Here is a 6308-nt window from a genome sequence, read left to right on the forward strand (position 1 = left end):
TGCCTGACCCCACCTTGCCGCAGCAGCCTGGAGCCCGGCGCGTCGCTGCTCTCGGCGGGAGATGGAGCCCGTGCAGGTATTGATCCGGGAAGAGGGAGGCGGGATGCTCTGGATTCCACAGGAGATGCCTGTCCCGTCACCAGCACAGTGAGGACAGATGGTCCCTGCAAGCACAACATATTTGTTAAGAAATCAGGCGCACAAGTTCACTCACCTGCCCACAGCTGCCTTCCCTGCACTGCACAAGGGCAGCAGGAAGATGCACAGGGGAGTCCGGGGGGGGCCGGCAGGGCTGGGGGGCGGCCGGCGGAGGGGAGAGCACGGGAGAGGCCGTCGGGGCCGGGGTCCCCTCCCGGGGCCGCCCGGCGGGGGATGCCCGCGGCCGGGGAGCGCCGGGACCCCGCGGGGGGGCAGCGCCCATCCCCGTGCCGCGGGCCCGCCGCCCGCCGCCCCTACCTGCGCCGGGGCCGTGCACGAAGCTGCGGGGGCGCGACGCCGGTGCTGGGTCCCAGCAGGCCGGAGGGCTTCGGGGGCGGGCGGCAGCCGGAACGAGGGGGCCCTGCAGGTGGCGGGTCACCGGGTGGGGTGCACGCAGTAGCGGCATGCAATAGAGAAAGTGGAGAAAAAAAGGGAAAGGAAAAAAAGGAGGAAAGAGGATTGTAGCTACCACCATGAGTCCAAAGGCATCCCTATGGTCCCAGGTCCCGAACAGCATCCTGCCGGTCCTCCGTCGTGATCCGTGATCCTTTGCTGGGGAGATCTCACCCAGGTTCACTTAGGAACCGTCTTTTATGCTGAGCAACAGCCCTTCACCCCTCCTCTCTCCCATGGATTGAGTCCAATCTCCGCCTTTGTTTCGCAATCCAGACTTAACTGTGGAGGCCGAAGAAGTTCCCGCTTCACTTGCCAGAACTTGTCTGCGCCTGCGCCGCCTCACGTTCAGGGGTCTCTTACTTCCTCCCTCTCTTGTCTGCTGGGTGACCTCAAGACCCTCTGCGAGCCTCTGCGCAAGCTCCTCTTCATTGGCCTTAGTAACAGGGAGGAGGTGGGGGCAAGTTTGGCTGAGGCGGCAGGTGAAATCCATCTTCTGGACAGCAGCTATTGTTACCTGTAGTCCCAGGTCAGAGAGTCCCTGTGCAACGCAGCTCTTTCTCTCAGGGCATTTGTTTCTTGGTATCTCTCCAAGTCCCTGATGGCGATGTTCAGGCAAATACTGTTCTTCAGACCAACTCTTACACCACCTCGTGGCTTAACATTGTTATCAGCATCTCGTGGCAGTAACACAATCCTCAAAGAGAGACAGAAAGTATAAGAGGAATAAAAGGAAAGGAAAAGTGGTTTATATCTACGCAATCCGCTTTGTGTCGATGGGTTTAGGGATGTCTGCATTGGAGGGGACACTAAACAAATTGTGTGCATTAAGTAGAGATGTCAAGTGTGTCAACTGCTTTACCATTCTCCAATTCAAAACATACAATACCGCGGACAAAACACAACTTATCAAAACTAGCCGTAGGTGACTACCCAAAAAGCATGTCCCACCACTTATGTTCTGTGTCCTTTTCTACTCTTCTCAACACACGGTGAATTTCTCCAACATTGTGGTGAACAGTTATCAAGGTTTTCTGTCCATTTACTCAAACCTCTTCCAAGATCTTGATCGAGTCTTGATGTTGCAACAATTTCTTTACCAATGTGAGATTCATCCCAATAGGTGTAGGCAGCAATTCGTGAATCAGTGTGTAATTAGATTGTAAAAGTTGACGAGATATGACTGGTGCTAGATAAGAAAAATCACATCCAGTAATTTTAACAAAATTACAAATACAAAAATTTGAATGATTTCTAATATTTACCATCACCATATCTACTAATATAGAGTTACAAGCAGTCCTCAAGCACACACAACCTTTGCCAATATACACTAATACCGTTTCTTGATTATTAGGGCAAACTTCAAAATGACAAACATTGTGCTCAGTGTCCGGACAAATATCTTGAGCACTGATTGTATTACTTTCACAGATGAATCCTTGCTGTTCTCGCACAATACAAGATTCTAAATCTACAGTTTGCCATTCTTCATCCCCTTTTCGGGCCCATACTCTATGCTTGAAAGGATAGAGTATAGTTCCGTTGTGGTTCAACCCTAATGCAATGATGGGGTAAATTATGTATATTGAAGCATTGTGTATGGTTAACACAAAGGTCGTAAGAGGCTTTCTCATGTAAGATCCTTCCGCCTTTCTGCATCATATTTTATTTTTTTCTCCAGTTGTACCGGTTAGGGCTCTAACCCAATCCTTCCTATCCCACTCCCATTCAATTAAGTGATATGCTTCATCATCATGTATTACTACAGTAGCTAAATTTGGAAAGTGGTCTTTGGGATACTGTCCTAGAAAACTAGTGTATCTAACGGTAGTGTCAGACCAAGGCCATTTAGCATACTTTTGGTTACAGGTCAGTGAAAAGATGCAGAAAAGTATTAGCAGCTCAATTATACTATCGGTCATTTCAAAAATTTAGGCTTTCAGACTGGATTCATGAGTGATTCGCGTTATTCTCTGTCCCTCGGGGTTCTCCTGAAAAAAAGAAAACAAACAGGGCTCGCCTCCTTGAGGCAAAAATAATTAAAATGATGGAATTATAAATGTGGACAGGAGAAGCGGTTTGTGCTTCATGTTGGAAGACACTCCATACTGCAATTAATTCACCTGCTTGTGCACTACCCTCTCCCTCTGTTATAATTTGTTCATCAGAAGAGGTATGGAGTGCTGCCGCCCTGTATTTCCACACTTTTCCTTCTCTTTTAGCTTTTTTACTTTTGTCAGTAAGCCAAGCACTAACTGACAGATCATAGGAAAAAGGAGAGGCAACCTGGATTACTGAGGCAGGTTTATCTTGGCCATCGTCCAAGCTCTCCATTTCTTATATAGCTAGGTTTTTTAAAGCTTCTTCAGACACTGAGAAAATGTTACAATAGTGTTCAATCTGAGCATACCACTTTTGTACTGAGGCTTTCTGGGCCACTGCGTCAGGGGGAGGGGTCCCAGTAGTGACTGTTTTTATGACTTTAAATGGGTCTCTTAATATGATTGGCTGCTGTCATGCAATCTTCTCTACTTCTACCACAGCCAGGCTAACAACAAACAAACCTTTCTCCCAGGCAGTGTATCTTCTCTCGGCATCCTTAAAAACACGGGAGAAAAATCCCACAGGTGGGGTTGGACCCTCAGGGTCTCTCTGCCATGGATGTACTGACAAGCCTGATAAAACAAACCCCATTCAACCTGAAAAGGGTCTGTAGGGTGAATCGGACCAAGGGCTTGATGAGCTGTTGCTTCCAAAATTAGTAATCGCATAGCTTCTTCCTGAGAAGCTGTCCATTCCCGTTTGACCCCTTTTCTTAGCAAGTCATAAAGAGGTCTAGCAGTGATAGAAAAATCCGGGATGTGTTTCCTCCAAAAGACCAACAATCCTAAATCATGCTGCAAATCCTTTTTTGACTCAGGCATTTTGATCTGATCTAAGGAAGCAAGGGTCATCCCTCCTTTCCACCAGATTCTCAGGAATTTTACTTCTTGTGAGGGCTTTTGGACCTTTTCAGGGGGAATTTGCAAGCCCAGATTTTCTAAATGTGAAATTATATTCTGTTGAGTTGCCCCCATTTCTGTTATTTCATTCCCTCCCACGAGAATATCATCAATGTACTGATAAACAGCTATGCCTTCAGGTTTGGGTATTTTTTCTAGCTCCTGGGCTAAAGCATGATGAGCCAATCTGGGAGAACGTTTGTACTCCTGGGGAAGTCAGGTGAAAGTGAGTTGTTGTCCTTCCCATGTAAAAGCAAAATGATCTCTGTCTTCTGATCGCAATGGTATCATAAAAAACCATGTCTTCAACATCTGTTGTTGCCATGATTGGATGAGCCTTTTCCTGTATTATGGTTATTAATTCAGCCAGATTGGGGACTGCGGTGGTTAAAGGATCCGTGTTAGTATTCAGCTGTCAAAAATCTACAGTGAGCCGCCACTTCCCGTTGGGTTTTCTTACTGACCACACCGGAGAATTAAGAGGAGAATGGGTATTTATCACCACTCCTTGTTCTTGCGTTTCTTGCATAACCGGTTTGATACCTTCCTTGGCAGCCAGGGGAAGGGGGTATTGTTTAACATTTGTAACTTGGCTATATGGGAGTGGGGGTGCAGTTTGGAGTAGCCTGACATGTTTTAATGAGCGGTTTTGTTCTCTCTCTTTTTCTAATTGTTCTAAATTGGAGGTTGTTTTTTGCAAAATCTGCACCAGATTTTCAAGGGTTTCTATAATTTTGTTTTCATTACTACGTCACCTGAGACGATCTTCAATCACTGCTACCAGGCTGGCTCCTAAAACAGAGCAAACTATAGCTTTGTCCTTATCTGATCTAAACTTAGACTTAGTCTGTAGAGAAATCAGTCGGTCCAGTACACTCTGTAAATTAGCCCAATTAGCATGAGCCCAGTCTTCTCTGGGTACGGAGGGTCGAGCCCTGTATTTTGCCAAAAGTGTGTAGAACGAGTCTTGATGTTTCACTAACCAAGAGTCTTGATTATCAGCTTTTTCAGTTATTCTTATCACGAAGGGACCAAACCCACTTCAGGAAGGCTCAACTTAGTTACACAAACACACAGGATCACCCGTTCACTTTCCCCAGCAGACAATTCTCATCAACATGAGAGCAACATCCCTTTTTGCACTTTGAGATCCTTTGGTATGATTCCAAGAGACAGAGCCTTCAACTCGAGTTGGAGTGCTCTACACCAAGGTGTGTGTGGTGTGTGGGAAATTTGAATCACCCCCCCTTGCTTTCTGGACACCTCTCACCTATCAGGTGTAGGGCCAGGTGCGGTTGGAGCGAGACGTCCTTCTTACACCCCCCTATTTTCCCTATTCCAGGGCCACAAGTGATCCCTCCTCCTTTCCCAATTGGTTCGGGTACTCGGAGGGTACAACCTTTCCCATCCGCATGTTTCCATAGCCCTTCCCACAGCCCCTGGTAGCTGTTCACACATTCATCAGTTTCTCCCGCCTGGCTTCTGCATCAGGCACGTTCCTATGTCTGCACTGCTCGTCATTCTCTGTTACACCACAGCCAAGAGCACACGCTCTCGCTTTCCCACCACCACGTGCCCTTTTTCCCACCAGGACCATTTGGTTCGTGTGGCTCCTTGTGCGCAGGTGCTGGGCCCGGCTCCTGGGCAGGTGAGATGAGTTCTGGTGACAATGGATCAGGGCAGGGACTGCAGCGGTCTCAGCCAACAGCCAGAAAGCCAGATCTTTAACAAAGTTAATGCCGTTGATAGTTAAACCAATTAGCAACCACCCAACTGACGGTGTGAATCATGATCGCAGTTTTGTGAAGACTTAATAGTTATTCCTTGCAATTGCCCCTTTTGTATTTTTCTAATTATTGTCTTTTCAAAACTTCACTATCAGAACTTTCTTCAGAGGCATCATTCTGTTCATTTGGTGTTGTTTCTGATAGAGCAATAACTTGCATTCTGTCAACTCCATGCTGCACAAGTTTGATAAAGCACAGTATAAGGTAAGAACATTAAGGCCATTACAGCACAGAAAATAATATCCACGGTCCTCCTTGAAAACATGCCCTGATCCCACCTTTTTTAAGTTCAGTCTGGTACGTGGGCAAGTCTCCTCGTTTCTCTAGTGATTTGTTTTACCACCTCCCCATTATTATCTGTTTGTAGACAGCAATGGGATTTGTTCAATTTGTAGCCACAGATAATGGGATACTTCATCAGGTGAGGTTCGGAGCTCTCACAGATGGGCATTCTGGAGATTTATACCACTTTTTACCAATTTCTTCACCTGTTTTTCTGATGTTGTCCTCGCCACTTTGCCACCAGTGGTGCTTCTTTCTACTCTTTAACAAGGACCCAGTCTCCAGGATGGATATTGTGGAGTGCAGAGTCCAGGGGTAAGAGCGGTAGCCCGGTCCCACCAGGACGGGGGGGCACAAGGTCTGCCAGTAAATGGAGTCCTGGGACTGGGGGGCACCGAGACACAGTGGGACATACGGGGGGTCAGGCAGGGTTGCTGTTGGCAAACATTCCTTTGCCTTTTCTGGTTGATTGTGTCTCATCTCCCCCTCAGAGGTCAGAGTCATCGTGAAAGCCACAACCCCGGTGGCAGCACCAGCCAAATAGCCAAGTGTTGATTCCCATAATGTGCCTGCTCCTGCCTGCACCCTTTCCTCTGACTAGGAAAAAAGAGGAACAGATAATTTGAACACCCACCCGGCCTTT

The 6308-nt window shown here is 47.4% G+C and overlaps 1 protein-coding gene across 1 annotated transcript in view; it reads right to left on the reverse strand.

Annotated features, from left to right (window-relative positions):
• The window catches only part of LOC135988764 (gastrula zinc finger protein XlCGF26.1-like), a 129858-nt gene extending 128648 nt beyond the window's left edge, over positions 1 to 1210 (reverse strand). The window contains exons 1-2 of the mRNA XM_065634964.1: positions 668 to 1210; positions 14 to 164 (exon numbers count right to left, since the gene is read on the reverse strand). The gene's annotated coding sequence lies outside the window, so the exon portion shown is untranslated. The remainder of the gene's footprint in view (positions 1 to 13; positions 165 to 667) is intronic.
• Positions 1211 to 6308: the final 5098 nt, after the last annotated feature.

This window comes from Caloenas nicobarica, chromosome 1, assembly GCF_036013445.1.
Source record: "Caloenas nicobarica isolate bCalNic1 chromosome 1, bCalNic1.hap1, whole genome shotgun sequence".
Classification (NCBI taxonomy): Eukaryota; Metazoa; Chordata; class Aves; order Columbiformes; family Columbidae; genus Caloenas; species Caloenas nicobarica.